Here is an 18,089-nt window from a genome sequence, read left to right as displayed (position 1 = left end):
CCAGGCGTTACCAGTTACCACCTCCTCCCATTTACTCATCCGTTTTCCATTTCTTACGAGACCAGAGTACGTTTCACTTCGACTTGTATAAATAGGTCTTACCTATTTCCACCGAACAACAAGTTCTGGTCAGGAGCATACAACACTCAGAAAACGTTTGCTAGATTTCCCATATGTTAGCTTCCCACTTTCTGATGCAAGTCACAAAACAACTACTCTTCCAGGATCAACTATTCTGGTCTCAACACTCTCTTCGCTTCCCTCCCCAAAACCAACCCTTCTCCTCCTCTTTGTGACCAAAGCAAGTCTGGAACAGCCATTTATTGGTTTAGGCCTTATTTTTACAGATTGATCTCTTGAATCTAAAGTACTCCCTTGCAGTACATTTTTTAGAGTTTAGACTCGTTTATCACCCACACACCCGAAATTACCGAAATCAGCGGAAACCGTTTTCACTCTCAAACAATTGGCGACAACAGTGGGAGATTGATCTTTCGGTCACAATGCCAACTTTCAATCCTCGATCTCATATTTCGACCCAGACGTCAGGACGGTAGAATCCAAATGACCCGCCCAGGGATCGACGACTCTGTTACCAGACGGCCCGGTTACCAGTCACGACAGGACAAGGGATGACTGGGGACTTTCCACAGTCACGGAGGTACTTCCCACAATACTCGATCTTACACCCGAGAGATTCCTTTTCATCAGGAGATCCGAAAAACCGAGTAAGTCTTACTAGACAAAATACATGGTCTACTACTTCAAATCTTCACAAGGGAGATAAAAAACCGATAGCCATATTTTTCCCGTGTTTCATGCTTTCTACTATCGCACAACATTCACAATTCCATGACTTCCCTGGGGTACTCATGCCACTTATATTCATAACCAAAACATCAATATTCTAAAACATTTCATTCCAAATAATAATCCAAAACCCTCAGGGGTAATACTTGTCTATCAACCCAAAAATCCAGAAAATCAAAACCATAAACCTAGTGCTTTGTTTGCCTTTCAAAAAAAAAACAGTCACCTACCCATACGTGCCTACTTTGCATAATAATGATTACCCGTCACTATTCATGAGGTAGCCGATGTTACTACGGTGATATTCGAAGAGGAATTGTTTATGACGAAGTGTTTCTACAACTTTATGAAAGGCATACCCACGGCTAGGGTTTACACCAGTTCAGAAGAACAATATTTCTACATGTTTATGGAAGGCATACCTATGGCTAGGGTTTGCACCAACTCAAGAAAACAAGAAAACAAATTGAAAGAGAAACGCTGGATTACATAGATGGAATATGCTTGCCCACTTTATTGCTACCGCGTTACCGCTAACACCAGGACGTGAGAACAAAGATACGAGAAGCTACGTATGGAAAGAGGCAACTGGGCCCGCAAGAACAACTCCTCTCCACACCAAGCCAGTGTCGTGCCAAGCCAACAGTCCGCGCCATGCCCAGCCGACAGTCCGCGCCATACCAAATCCAAGCCAGCGTCCACGCCAATTCAGCGCCCATTCCAAGACGATCCAGCACTAACAACTTGCATCTTTACAGCGCCAGCAGCTTGCATCCTTCCAGCGCTAACAGCTTGCATCTTTACAGCAGCTTGCATCTTTCCAGCGCCAGCAGCTTGCATCCTTTCCAGCGCTAACAGCTTGCATCTTCCCTGCGCCAGCAACTTGCATCCTTCCAGCGTTGCTCTTGAACACCCAGTAGAAGGGAATCAACAATCTAATTTCATTACATGAAAAGATCAGGAACGACTTCTCCAAAATCGAAGCAAAGAAAAATCAGCAACCTCCATGAGTTCATAAAGACTCTTTTCCCTGTCAGGAGATGCATGATTTTTGGGGACTTCGCCCGCAAAATCGTGCAGTCTATGATGAAACATTTATGTGAGATTCTATATTTCCCCAAGGCGCAACGTAAAGGCATATTTGCATCCCTCAACCGCACTGCATCAGGGAAGCAGCTGTTTCCAACCAGAGAAGCCGTTCCCAAACCCCAACCTCTCCTGGAAAGCACGATTGATAGATGGAACTGGGGAATCCTAACCATTGTTCGCTTGAAGGGTATCCAGTTTGACAGCATACTGATTAACGCAGCCGCTCCGCTTCAACATCCTCCAGCAGCGACTCCGCTTCAACGATCACTCCGACAGCCGCTCCGCTTCAACGCTCGCTCCAGCAGCCACTCCGTTTCAGCGTTCTCTCCATAAGCTTCTACAGGATCCGAAAACGAGGCTTCAGCGTTCGGCTTCTTATGTTTCAACATCTTCTCCAAGAGCCGAAGATGCTTCAACGACGCTTCTTCCTGCAAAGGGTCGTACCACCACGCTCCCCATGTCAAGTATCATGATCACAGCCAACCAATCTTCGTAGTCATGGAAAGTATGCTCGCTTACGCATCCAGCCAATCCTTTAGCTTCCACGGATTCCCTTACAACTCCAGCCAATCCTTTTACTTCCACGGATGCCCATACAATTCCAGCCAACCTACTTTGTTACCACGACAATGTAGTCTCTTCTGATTACATCGGCTACGAAGAATTGTTGCCACTCATTTGTTGATACCAGCCAGAGCTTCACCACAATAGAAATCACTACAAAGATGGAAACATGTAAACCATACTTGAGGAATGAGGATATACACGGAATCCCTTCACTGTCAAATCTCAGAAGACACAGTCAACCAAAAGGCCATAGCCGCAACAAGGTCATCTACTCTTCAAGGGTGCAGCGCAAGAATATCATCACCTCTCTATCTAGAAGACGCCTTCAACACTTTATGAGGCCGCGGAGGATCCCAAACCTGCTCAGATGAAAACAACTTTAGAAACTGAAGAAAAATGCGACTGGGGATTTCTCTTCGCATTCCATCAAAGACCATCAAAAACTCATGAGATAACTCCAGAGACGCGGAAATATTTTCATTAAGAAACAGAGGGAGCCATGATAAACAACATAACTCTCTCATTTCTACATCTTCGCTATCCAGAATATTTCGTCCATGCGATATCCTGAGCATCCCAGCGTCACATCCATAAGAGTACGATAAGCATGTATCAAATCACGTGGACGTGGATTCAAGGGGATGCAATGAAAATAGGATACACATGGGGACTACCAGCATGAGACGCTTTCAATTCCCTCAACCAGGTTATTTCTGATTTCAACATCATCACTGTCGAAGTTTCACGAGCAGCAGGAATTTCTCAACACGAAGCCGTACATGTACACCAAAGACTTCAAGAGCACGCCACAAAGATACATTCACATATTCATCCATTCCATCGGATCAAACCGACGTATAACTGGGGACTTCTTACCACATCTCATTCCATACGATAGTCCAAGATTCAGAAGATGGTTCGAAGGATTTCGCTTGGAACAAAGTCCTGGAAGACTTGATAACAACACATCGGCAACGGAATGTCTCCCTATTTCATCTGGGGGCGCCAGAAGTTTTTGACCATACAAGCATTCACAGCAATCATCATCACGATCAGAAGGTACATGCACTGAACAACCTAAAGCCGAGGATGGACCGACACCGCAACCATAATCTCCAAGATTAACCCTGACATGATCGTTGCCGAGCATATATTCCATTCATCCGTCCCAAGAATGCAATGGAGTTTGGTAAATTTTGAAATCCACTGGAGAGACACTGCAGACGAAAGCGCGGATACAAACGAGCAACAGAAAACAGAAGAAGGTCAATACCTCTTTTCATACGGATGGAGTTTCTAGAGTTTCGCACAGAATAAAGTTCCCTTCTTTCTCCATGAACGGGAACATATGACTCGGCGCTACTATGCTACCCCGGGCCCGCAACATCCCTCCTGAATTCTTCTTGATTTTCTCTGTCGGGCCGCTTTCACCTCCTATACGAGCTGAAAACCTAAATATTCTCTCGTAAGGAGAAAGGAAATTCTTTTCCGATCAGATGGAGGGGAGGAACGTCAACATCCGAGTTCGTACGAGAATTCTACAATGATTTTAGTAAGGAGCGCTAATTAGGGTTTCAACATCCCAAACCCTGATTTTGACAAAGTTGTCAGGCGCCATCACTACTATTTCATAACTGAAGTTCCAGCGTCATCACCATAGTTTGGTAGCCGAAGTTCTGAAACCAGTTTCCACCATTCTGTGGACTGAAGACAGTTTCCACCATTCCACTGACCGAAGCCAGTTTCTCCCATTACAAGCCGACCAACGCCTGCGGATCCCATTCCAAGCCGACCAACCCCTGCGGCTCCAATTCCAAGTCGACCAACGTCGGCGTCTCCCATTCCGAGGCGACCAATGCATGCGGCTCCCATTCTAAGCTGATAATCTACATCTCACCACTTCACGGTCTAGCCAGCAACACCACAAGTCGAATCTATGCAAGGCCGCCAACACGAGAATCACGAACTCTCCTTACCTCTCGAAAAAGGTTAGTCGGGTCTTCTTGACCATCTTTTCATGACTTGTCATTTTGATTTTGTCCTCGTATGTCACCATCTTATGCTTCCCTCGCAACAATGCTCCTGTTCCGAGCTAAGCAGGGGACTTATTGTTGATGGTGGTTTTTAGCTTAGGGTTAAAATCGTAAAACCTTACATCTGACATGACGTCACTAGGACCACTAGCACATTTATTGAATCATTCAACACGCCTACGTAAGAATTACCAGGGTACCTTTTTTTTACATATATATGTGTCATGTTCCACGGTAGAACCCTCAGTATTGACCGACATCGCCTTCGTACACCAAACCCTAAATTCTTACACCACCGTGCCAATGGAAAACCATGCCAGCCACGTCTCCACGCCAAGGAATGCCAACCATGCCATCCTAGCCACCGTGCCAATGGCAAACCATGCCAGCCATGTCTCCGCGCCAAAGCATGCCAACCATACCAGCCGCGCCACCGTGCAAGCCACGTCTCCGCGCCAAGGCATTACAACCATGCCAGCCGCACCACATGTGCCAATGTCATGCCGTGCCAGCCACATCTCCGCCCCAAGGCATGCCAACCATGCCTGCCGCACCACCGTGCCAATGGAAAACCATGCCATCCACGATTCCATGCCAAAGACATGCCGCCCCCGCTACAAGCCAATGGATGCCAAAACGAAGGGTTGCAACAATCAACGACCACCCTTCCATCTGAGATGTAGATCTTAGCCGTCCAAGGTCGCCAGCCAACGCATGGTAACCTTTGGCCCAACGCCAAAACCCTAGTTTTTGCCACGCCTAAACCGCGCCAAGGCATGCCGACCATGCCACATGTGCCAATGGCATGTCGTGCCGGCCACCTTGCCGCGCCTAAACCATACCATGCCGGTCTTCCCTATGCGGCTACCAAAACGAAGGCGTGCGATGATCAACGACCACCCTTCCATCTTAGATGCAAATCTTAGCCGTCCAAGGTCGCCAAACAAGCATGGTAACCTTTGGAACAACGCCGAAACCCTAGTTTGGCCGCTCCTATATCACGTCAAGGCATGCCGACCATTCCACATGTGCCAATGGCATGCCGCGCCATCCACCTTGTCACGCCTAAGCCAAGCCATGTCGACCTTCCCTTCACGGCTTCCAAAACGAAGGTGTGCGAAAATCAATGGTCACCCTTCCATCTTATATGCAAATTTCAGTCGTCCAAGGTCACCAACCAAGGAATGGTAACCTTTGGCCCAGGGCCAAAAACTTAATTTTTGGCCGTGCCTAAACTAGGCCATATTAAAGCCGTACTGGCCATGCTTTCATTCCACTATCTACCAAACGAAGGGTTGCAATAATCAACGGCTACCCTTGCTCTCAAGATGCAAAATCTCGACCGTCGAAGTTCACCACCTAGCCGGAAAGTCTCCCAAGCTCAACTTGCCGAACAACAACATGCCACATGTTTTCCACGAAAACACTCGATACATCAACACATGTCACAAACTGGGGGATGCTCATTGGGTATTGGTTTGGCGGTTTACAGCATGCAGCGTACACAATGCCCGTTATAAGACAGTGTCATAAGGATGAGGTGGTTAGTAAATACAGGGAGTAATGGTGAAACGCTTTCTTTTATGGAACATCAATTCCAGGCGTTACCGGTTACCACCTCCTCCCATTTACTCATCCGTTTTCCATTTCTTACAAGACCAGAGTACGTTTCACTTCGACTTGTATAAATAGGTCTTACCTATTTCCACCGAACAACAAGTTCTGGTCAGGAGCATACAACACTCAGAAAATGTTTGCTAGCTTTCCCATCTGTTAGCTTCCCACTTTCTGATGCAAGTCACAAAACAACTACTCTTCCAGGATCAACTATTGTGGTCTCGACACTCTCTTCCCTTCCCTCCCCAAAACCAAACCTTCTCCTCCTCTTTGTTACCGAAGAAAGTATGGAACGACCATTTCTTGGTTTAGGACGGATTTGTACAAATTAATCTCTTGAAAATAAAGTACTCCCTTGCAATACATTTTTTAGGGTTTAGACTCGTTTCTCACCCACACACCCGAAATTACCGAAATCAGCGGAAACCGTTTTCACCCTCAAACAGATATCTACACAAGTTTTGAAGAGTTTAAAAAATTAGGTATAAACCTTAATCTACAATTTTGTTTTGATATCTACTTTTTTACCTGGTAGATTTTCGAAACAAACAAAATATTTCCAAAACCTTGATTCACATTTAAAGAGAAACCAAATAGGTGTTTTGTGAAAGAAAAAATTAAAAATTTCTTCACTGAGGTTGTAAACAAATCTTAGGTTGTAATGAACCTCAGCTAAGGGAATTAAGTGTATAAAATCTTGCAAGGTTCAAGGGACATAAGGAACACGACTGCAACTGAATTTATTGGAGGTTGGACTCCACTATATTCCAGTCCGGAGTTTGATAGTAGGCTAGTGCATGTAGCGGTTTTAATATTGTGTGGTGTTTAAAGATAGACAAGGTCCCAGGGTTTTTCTGTAGGTGCAATTTTCCTCGTTAACAAATATCTCCGCGTCTTTCTTTACTTTTTACTTACACATTATATTCGTGTCTGATATAACTGAAGTAAAAACAAGTGATTCAATTATCAACCTAGATAGTTTTACATTCAAACTGTATAGAACTTGCAAGACTTGTGCTTGTGAATTCGTATATTGAAATATAGATTACAAGACTTGTGCTATATTAGGAAGCCCATTAGGAAAATGGGGACTAGGGAGTCCTCAAAAGAGAGGGAAATCCCATTAAGAAAATAGGGACTTGGGGACTAAATCCCAAGTCCAATAGAGTATGTCTATGGTATAACAAGGATAAAGAGGGGATTTATCAGAAACCAGAGGTTATATTAGGGAGGATGTCAATAATTGTAAATAAGAGGGTTCCAATGACATGTGGCATTATATCATGAGAATAAGAGATTTTAGGTAAAGCCTATAAAAGGAATGACATAGTACAATGGAAAGTAAGCTCCCTCTCATACTATTTTAGGAAAAGGTGTAGTCATTGTTGTGATTAGGACATGCAGGACCTATATCATCTTTACCTCTCAACAATCTATACTACTGATTGTAACAAGTTTGTCTTATAAGTTCACGAACAAAAAAAAAAAGGTGGTGTACTTGGTACCCTTTTCATTTCAATTGGTATCATATTAGGCAAACATTTTATAGACCGTTTGTATTTGTAGCGATCTGACATATAGAAAATCGGATATGGAACACACATGATATGATTTTGTTGAGAGTTTGGATTTAATACCTGATGGTACTATCTCGGAAAAATCAATATCTAAATATCCTTATGAAATCACCTCGTGAGAATCTACTAGATAAGTTCATATTTCCAATGATGAAATTGTTGATGACTGAGAATTATGCCTAGGAAAATAGTTGAATGAAATTTTCCATGAAGGTAACTCAGATACTGATAGAGACATCGATGAGGAAATCTCAGAGTGCGTCGAGCTGTTTAAACCTTTAGCAAAGAAAAATATGACGACTTCTCGTCTCATTACTTTTCTAACTCCCCTATGTCGAGAAAACAAGAAATTGAAGAGGATTTACGAAAGTCTTTATTGCAGTGTTTATATAAACAATTCGATCACAAAATATCGTGAGGAATTCCTAAGTGAAAAGTCACTTGAATGAGATAATCTTCGTCGAGATTTGTATTAATTAGAGAAACTTGCTATAACTGAAATAATGATTAACTCTCAAAAAATGAGTTTTGAAGATAAAGAAAATGCTTGTCTCACTTTATCAAAACGCCTTGAGGCTGATCTGGCTGTTGCTCTTGATAAAATCAAGATGTTAGAAGGGGGCTTGAAAAGTTCAATAATAGTTCGAACAAATTAACCTCAATGTTAGAAGTAAGTAAAAAACACCGTGATGTACGTGTATTTGGGTATAAGGGAATAAATGCTCAAAGTACTGGCAAAGAGGTAAAATTTGTCAAGGCTAGTGATTCTTCTCAACAAAAGGCTTCCACTAATGGAAAAAGTAAAATACTTTCACCATCAGTCAATGATTAAAACAGGAAACTCTATCAAGCTCTAAAGCCAGCATACACGCATCATGTAAGAACATTTCTTATATTTGCTATTATTATGGAAATAAAAGTCACCTGCAAAGGGGATGTCATTTTTGCATAAGGAATGGCAAACTTCATGATTTTCTTGTTTGGGCATTACAAAAAGTGATCAAACCTAGATCATATATTAAGGCTAATCACATTGATATTTTGGGTTGTAACGTCCAAACTTTAGGAAAAATAGTCAGTATTTTGACAAACCTAGCTTTGCCTATAAACGTCATATGAAGCCCTTTCATAATCCTCAATATCACAAAAAATAAAACTTTGTGAAGGTGAAGACAAGATCTGATGCTCTAAATTGTAGGAAGACTAACTTACAAAATAATAGTCAATCCAATTCTCTTTCAAGAACTCTGAAGAAAATAATGGGAAGTTCATGTTTTTCCTAGATGCACTCAGATGTGGGTAACAAAGAACATCAATCTTACTTTGAATATCGAGATGAATGATCTCCCTAAAAATTCCATGACAACGGAAAAGGCAGAGTCCATGATTTTGGATGCTAAAGATCTCTTGAGAAAAATGGATATGTATCTCAAGGGTTCTAAAAGTGATCCCTTTTATGATAATCCCGAAGCGGAAAACAAGAATATGTAGGAGAATAAATAAACTAAGCCAAGAACTATAGATGGTGAAAAATTCATAGATGCAGAAAAGTTTGTTTGAATTACTTGTGGTGAATAAAGAAATGTCCATCCAACACAACTTGATCGTGTTGAAAGTACACCCTCACCAAGAAATTCCCTACTAGAAAACATGGTGAGGGAAGCACAAGAATTAGTGCGCACATATTATGTTGGTGGGATTCCAAGTATCATCATGAATAATTATAAAACATATATTTGAGATTAAATACCCATTTATTTAGGAAAGACAATAATTTTATCTCTATATTTTTGAGCCAATGCTCCAAATAAATAAGTTCACGCTCAAGAGGTTACGTGACCTTTTGGTTAAATAGTTTTATGATATAAAAATCCCAGTATGGTTGTCATTATTGTCTTCTATGAACCTTTTATTCCTAAATAGTAAGTTTCTAACTAACTATGATGCAACCACATCCTTAATAATCAGTCAACAAAGTAATGACTCGATTGATGCGAGTATCAACAATACTTATGTTTTTTGTATAGTTATCCCTGCATGTACGACTCGTAAGCAAGATACGAGAACGTGATCCATAAGAATGTACACATACAAGCTAAGTAGGATATGCGCTTAAATAAATCTATCTAATCATTGTGTTGATATTTAATCTGAGATTACAATTTCATGGTAGAATTCACAAGACATGAAATTATACATGTATTTTGGGGAACATCATTCACCTTAGCATGCACAATTTTCACTTCACTAATCATTTCAAAATCTCCCATGTGATTGAAGTAATAATAAATTAAGGTGATGTGCTTATAATAGTAAAGTATGATTCATATGTGTGAAGATTGTCAAATATTTGGAATATGAATAAGGAATACAATTTTGGGTATTCCACATACGAACCGACGTGACTAATGATCCTTGTAGCTTATGTCTCATTCATGTTTACCTTACTTGATTTGTGTTTAAGTTCTTAAATATACAGGTTAGAAGAAACAAACAAACTTGATGACTTTTGTTTTTGGTGAATTGCAAAGAAGATATTTTGAGTTCAAGCTTGTCTTGGTTAAACTCTCGAAATATGATTCAAGCAGTGGATGCTGATAGATTCTTAGAAATCATAGTTAGAACAATTCATTGTTCACAAACTGCTTTTGTTTCAAATTGATCATTTGGAAATTTCCCAAGTAACATCGCATAATTTCTATGGATAGTAGGAATGTTTTAAATTGATTTATGAGATATTTAAAACTGTTTTTGGTGCAAGGTACATGTACTTGTATGTATTACCTAGTCAGTTTAATTGCTCGAACTATAAAGGTTTCCGAACCCGGTTTGAAAACCCCGTACATCTGAAGTTCGGGAATGGGGTAGGTTTGCAAACCCCTACAAACTGATTTCGCAAATGGCCAAGGTTTGTGAACCCTTGTGGCATGAATTCGTGAATTTTCAAGGTTTGCGAACCTACCTAGTTTAAATATTATAAGAAGTTCACGAACTATTCTTTAAGACTATGTACGTTTTTGCTACAACTATCATAGACACTTCTAAAACAACTTTATTCACAAAATCATTTCGGGATTGTGGATTATTATTTAGTATTGAGTGTTATTGAACACCTTTGTTGCTTGAATATTCACGACCTTAATTGGTTCATATGTGAACTTATGGTGCACGATCCTTATTGACATATACATGTTCATCTTCTTCTTTTTCAAAGATATATTTTTATACATATATGATGGTCATTCTTGGTTTAATTCCCTGATGATACGGTAAGTTCGAATCAAATCTTGTTGATACAAGTCTGTATCTTAGCTAATATGATCATAATACTTGATCCTCATGATTATTCTTGTGTATGACTTCACTTCCTTGAGATATTATTTTTTGTTATCACATTTTTATGATTAGAACACCATCTCATGATGATTTTTACTCAAAAGTTACGCTTGTAACTCTTAGGTTCTTGATTGACTAGAAAGAGTAAACTTTTGATGATGATGGATACAAATTTACTTGTGAACTTGTTTATCTCCATGAAAATCCTTTACTCGTAAAGGTCGATGTGTTGTTCTCTTGAGAATGATATCGAATGGGGGAGAGTTCATTTTGAACTTGTACTTATATATTATATTTTTGTGGGGAGTACGACTGTGGAATTGTAGGATCTATACCTTTATCTCTCCTTGGTGATGGCACTAAGTTTACTTAGTGGAATCTTCTTTGAAAGTTAGTATGTTATCTTTAGTCTCGTTAACTCTTTTATGTAGTACATTAAGATCCATTTTCTTTCAACTATGTTAATTTTGTTGATAAAAAGGGGAAGAATTATTTGGTAGTATTCTACTATAGCATGGGTTATCGGAGCATTATGTATGTAAGGGGGAGTAAATTGCAAGCTATAAGTTTTACATATTATAAAAAATAGACAGGTAAGGACTAAAAGGGATAACATATCATTGTACAAAAAATTTGGTACAATTGGACTTTGAGGTAGGTAAATTAAAATACTATGCACGGATATAAGAACCATTGAGTGGATTAACTTGCCATTATCTAAAAAAGTATTCTCATAAGTTGTTATTCACTACGAATCTTCAACAACAAAGGTGCTGAAACGATCATATGCAGAACCATAAAAGAACCTGAAGTATGAAAACATATGTAGATAAAGAAGATTCATTAAATCAAACATTATGGAAATTGATCCGAAAAGTTTATTTTATTGAATCCATATGTATTGATAGTTTTGTCACCAAAATTGAAAAATGGGAGATTTTAAGACCATCGCTCGGTCGTACTCGCAAGTTTTTCTATCTCAAGTTTGTTATTAATGTTAGATGTAAAAAATTATATCTTTATTTCTACTCTACTAAATTCAAGTCCCGGACTAGGCTAGAATATGGCAGTTGAGTATCAAACATCACTGAATTATCCTCGAAGATTGAAGACTAGAGAAAAAACGAAGATACCAACGAGTACTTCATCAACAAAGGTATCCGAAGACTGATTTTATTTGGAACTCTTTTTCCACCTTTCTAATATATCGAAACAAGTGTTCATTCTATGAAAAATTCTTAGGACGGTAAATATACATTTATGCATACTCTCACGGATATTTTAGACTAAGACTTTAGTGAGAATGACCTTTATCCCTGGAAAGGTCTTCATGTTGTAGTGAATGAAAATATGAATTCAAAGATCTAAGAATTACTTGATTCTGAGTTATAACAGAGAAATTATGAATGATTTATTAAAGGAACACTTATTATGTGTTGCTAAGGCGGTTCGTAAATAGGAAACAGACCACTAACTTTCAAGTGATGGTTAAACAACAAAAATGTCTAGATGCCTTTTCTTGGTGAAGTTTTTGATGTTTCCACTTCTATGCAAGATAGCTATTCTTCCACACACAATTGACTGCCATATTAAAGTGTGTGTGATGTTTTATACTCCTTCCTAAGTTAAGTTGTGATTATCTTATTTATTAATGAAAAATTATAAAAATATTAATTTATGCTAAGTAGTTATTTATAATTATTTATGCTAGGTTTGTATAACTTAGTGAAAGACTTTAAAAAAGGAGAGAGTGTTAAAAAGGAAAAAAACTCACGAACTTGCTTAGGATTCAACTTACCATTCGCTATAAATAATGGGCTTCATGTAAGCTACACAAACCATCCCTTGAAAAATTTGTTTCTGCTTCATAAGGTTATTTTCCACTACTTTCGTTCTTCAACAACAAGAATGAGACAATAAAGACTATGGTTGGGGATCTCAAAGCACGGGTTGGTAATAATCTTCTTATATCGTTTCGAAACGTTTATCTAGGTGATTTCAATAATCCTTGTCTATTCTAAGGTCATTTTATTTTGATATAAGGTCGTTAAAGGATTATCATCATAAACCCTAGATCTTATAGATTTCAATCTAAGATCGTATACCGACACTAGTTGGTTGAAATCTGGATTAGAAAGAAAACTTCATAAAAGGTGTATCATAAATTCCTTAAGAAGTTTTACAAGATATCTCTAGATTTATTCTAGTTTTTCTTGTTGAGGAATAAATTAGGCATCTCTACAAGTTTTGAATAGTATAAATCCTAATCTACAAGTTTGTATTGATATCTACTTTTTACCTGGTAGTTTCTCGAAACAAAGACAATATTTTTAAAACCTTGATTCACATCTAAAGGGAAATCAAACTGGAGTTTATGAAAGTAAAATATCAAAAATTCTTTACTGAGGTTGAAAGAACTATTAGGATGTAATGGACGCCAGCTAAGGGAATCAAGTGCGTATAAATTTGTGAGGTTCAAGGGACGTGAGGAACACGACCGTAGCTGAAATATTTTGAGGGTTAATTCGGTATCAACTACATGCTAGTACGATTACTAATAGTAGGCTAGTGTGTGTAGAGGTTTAATACAACATGGTACTCAAAGCTGGACGAGGTTTCGGGGTTTTTCTGTAGGTACAATTTTCCCGTTAACAGAATTATTTGTGTCTTGCTTTACTTTTTACTTACGCATTATATTCTATTTTGATATAATTAAAGTAAAAAACAAGTGATTCGATTATCAACCTAGACAATTTTAACTCACACTGTATAAAACCTACAAGACTTGTTCTTGTGAATTCGTATCTTGAAATATAGACTAAAATACTTGTTCATGTTGGAATATGGTTCGTGTACGATTCCTGCACGTACTATGTTTACCTCGTTAACCAATCTTATATACAGTTTCGTAATCGAACTTATAGATTGTACAAGTGTTTGAGGGTGAACACGGTTTCTGCTGATTTTTGTAATTTCGGGTGTGTGGGTGAGAAACGAGTCTAAACCCTAAACAGTGTACTGCAAGGGAGTACTTTAGATTCAAGAGATCAATCTGTACAAATACGGCTTAAACCAAGAAATGGTCGTTCCAGACTTGCTTCGGTCACAAAGAGGAGGAGAAGGGTTGGTTTTGGGGAGGGAAGCGAAGAGAGTGTTGAGACCAGAATAGTTGATCCTGGAAGAGTAGTTTTTTTGTGACTAGCATCAGAAAGTGGGAAGCTAACAGATGTGAAAGCTAGAAAACGTTTTCTGAGTGTTGTAATCTCCTGACCAGAACTTGTTGTTCGGTGGAAATGGGTAATACCTATTTATACAAGTCGAAGTGAAACGTACTCTGGTCTCGTAAGAAATGTAAAACAAATGAGCAAATGGGAGGAGGTGGTAACCGGTAACGCCTGGAATTGATGTTCCATAAAAGAAAGCGTTTTACTAACTCCCTGTATTTACTAACCGCCTCATCCTTATGACACTGTCTTGTAACGGGCGTAGTGTATGCCGCACGCTGTAAACCGCCAAACCAATACCCAATGAGCATCCCCCAGTTTGTGACATGTATTGATGTCTCGAGTATTTTCGTGGAAAACATGTAGCATGTTGCTATTGTTTGGCAAGTTGAGCTTGGGAGACTTGTCGGCTCGGTGGTGACCTTCGACGGTCGAGATTTTGCATCTTGAGAGGAAGGGTAGTCGTTGATTATTGTAAACCTTCGTTTGGTAGCCAGTGGCATGAAAGCATGGACGGCATGGCTTTAATATGGCCTAGTTTAGGCGTCTCCAAAAGCTAGGGTTTTGGCATTGTTTGGGCGCGACCAAAACTAGGGCTTGGCGTCGAGCCAATAGGTTTCCCTGCGTTAGCTAGTAACCTTGCACGACTAAGATCTGCGTCTTAGATGGAAATGTGGCCGTCGATTGTTGCAAGCCTTCATTTTGGAAGACTTGAAGGGAAGGCCGACATGGTATGGTCTAGGCAAAGAAAGGTGGCTGGCACGGCATGCCATTGGCACATGTGGCATGGTCGGCATGCCTTGGCGCGGTTTATGCGTGGCCAAAACTAGGGTTTTGGCGTTGGGCCAAAGGTTACCATGCGTTGGTTGGTAACCTTGGACGGCTAAGATTTGCATCTAAGATGGAAGGGTGGTCGTTGATTGTTGTACGCCTTCGTTTTGGCAGTCGTGAGGGGAAGTCCGGCATGGTATGGTTTAGGCGCGGCAAGGTGTCCGGCACGGCATGCCATTGGTACATGTGGAATGGTCGGCATGCCTTGGCGCGGTTTAGGCTTGGACAAAACTAGGGTTTTGGCATTGGGCCAAAGGTTACCATGCGTTGGTTGGTGACCTTGGACGGTTAAGATTTGCATCTAAGATGGAAGGGTGGATATTGATTGTCGCACGCCTTCGTTTTGGAAGCCGTGAGGGGAAGGCCCGCATTGTATGGTTTAGGCGCGACAAGGTGGCTGGCACGACATGTCATTGGCACATGTGGCATGGTCGGCATGCCTTGGCACGGTTTAGGCGTGGACAAAACTAGGGTTTTGGCATTGGGCCAAAGGTTACCATGCGTTGGTTGGTGACCTTGGACGACTAAGATTTGCATCTAAGATGGAAGGGTGGCCGTTGATTGTCGCACGCCTTCGTTTTGGTAACCGTGAGGGGAAGGCCGGCATGGTATGGTTTAGGCGCGGCAAGGTGGCTGGCACGGCATGTCATTGGCACATGTGGCATGCCTTAGCGCGGTTTAGGCGTGGCCAAAACTAGGGTTTTGGCGTTGGGCCAAAGGTTACCATGCGTTGGCTGGCGACCTTGGACGGTTAAGATCTGCATCTCAGATGGAAGGGTGGTCGTTGATTGTTGCAACCCTTCGTTTTGGCAGCCACCGGCATGTAGCGGGGCCGACATGGCTTTGGCATGGAATCGTGGCTGGCATGGTTGGCATGCCTTGGCGCGGAGGTATGGCTGGCACGGCATGCCTTGGGGCGGAGGTGTGGATGGCACGGCATGCCATTGGCACATGTGGTGTGGCTGGCATGGTTGCCATGCCTTGGCGCTGAGACATGGATGGCATGGTTTTCCATTGGCACGTTGGTGCGGCTGGCATGGTTGACATTCCCTGGCGCGGAGATGTGGCTGACACGGCTTGTCATTGGCACGGTGGCGCGACTGGCATGGTTGGCATGCTTTGGCGTGGAGACGTGACTGGCATGGTTTTCCATCGGCACGGTGGTGTGTATGGCATGGTTGGCATGCCTTGGTTCGGAGACGTGGCTGACATAGTTTGCCATTGGCACGGTGGTGTAAGAATTCATGGTTTGGTGTACGAAGGTGATGTCGGTCAATACTAAGGTTTCTACCGTGGAACGTGACACATATATATGTAAAAAAAATTTACCCTGGTAATTCTTACGTAGGCGTATTGAATGATTCAATAAATGTGCTCGTGGTCCTAGTGACGTCATGTCAGATGTAAGGTTTTACGATTTTAACCCTAAGCTAAAAACCACCATAAACATTAAGTCCCCTGCTTAGCTCGGAATAAGAGAATTGTTGCAGGTAAGCATAAGATGGTGACAGGCGAGGACAAAATCGAAATGACAAGTCGTGAAAAGATGGTCAAGAAGACCCGACTAACATTTTTCGATAGGTAAGGAGAGTTCGTGATTCTCGTGTTGGCGGCCTTGCATAGATTCTACTTGTGGTGTTGCTGGCTAGAACGTGAAGTGGTGAGATGTAGATTGTCGGCTTGGAATGGGAGCCGCAGGCGTTGGTCGGCTTGGAATGGGAGCCGCAGGCGTTGGTCGGCTTGGAATGGAGGAAACTGGCTTCGGTCAGCAGAATGGTGGAAATTGTCTTCAGTCCGCAGAATGGTGTAAACTGGTTTCAGAACTTCGGCTACCAAATGATGGTGATGACGCTGGAACTTTGGTTATCAAATGGTAGTGATGGCGCCTGGCAACTTTGTCGAAATCAGGGTTTAGGATTCTGAAACCCTAATTAGCGCTCCTTACTAAAATCATTGTAGAATTCTCGTACGAACTAGGATTTTGACGGTCCGCCCCTCCATCTGACCGAAAAAGAATTTCCTAACTCCTCACGCGGGAATATTTAGGTTTTGGGCTCGTTTAGGAGGTGAAAACGGCCCGACAGTGAAACTCAGGAAGAATTCAGGAGGGATGTTGCGGGCCCGAGGTAGCATAGTCGCGTCGAGTCATATGTTCCCGTTCATGGAGCAAGAAGGGAACTTTATTCTGTGCAAAACTCTAGAAACTCCTTCCATATGAAAAGAGGTATTGACCTTCTTCTGTCTTCTGTTGCTCGTTTGTATCCGTATTTTTCGTCTGCAGTGTCTCTCCAGTGGATTCCAAAATTTACCAAACTCCATTTCATTCTTGGGACGGATGGATGGAATATATGCTCGGCAGCGATCATGTCAGGGTTAATATTGGAGATTGTGGTCGCGGTGTCGGTCCATCCTCGGCTTTAGGTGGTTCAGTGCCCGGACCTTCTGATCGTGATGATGATGTGATGTGAATGCTTGTATGGTCGAAAACTTCTGGCTCCCCCAGATGAAATAGGGAGACGTTCCGTTGCCGATGTGTTGCTATCAAGTCTTCCAGGACTTTGTTCCAAGCGATATCCTTCGAACCATCTTCTGAATGTTGGACTATCTTATGGAATGATATGTGGTAAGAAGTCCCCATTTATACTTCGCTTTGATCCGATGGCATGGATAAATATGTGAATGTATCTTTGTGGCGTGCTCTTGAAGTCTTTGGTGTACATGTACGACTTCGTGTTGAAAAAATCCTGCGGCTCGTGAAACTTTGACAGTGATGATGTTGAAATCAGAAATAACCTGGTTGAGGGGAGTGAAAGTGTCTCATGCTGGTAGTCCCCATGTGTATCCTATTTTCATTTCATCGCCTTGAATCCACGTCCACGTGATTTGATACAAGCTTATCGTACTCTTCTGGATGTGACGCTGGGATGCTCAGGATATCGCATGGACGAAATATTCTGGATAGCGAAGATTTAGGAATGAGAGAGTTATGTTGTGTATCATGGCTC

Source organism: Papaver somniferum, chromosome 2 (assembly GCF_003573695.1).
Source record: "Papaver somniferum cultivar HN1 chromosome 2, ASM357369v1, whole genome shotgun sequence".
In the NCBI taxonomy this organism is placed as follows: Eukaryota; Viridiplantae; Streptophyta; class Magnoliopsida; order Ranunculales; family Papaveraceae; genus Papaver; species Papaver somniferum.
The sequence above is the reverse complement of the archived record's forward strand: the minus strand, read 5'-3'. Positions refer to the sequence as shown.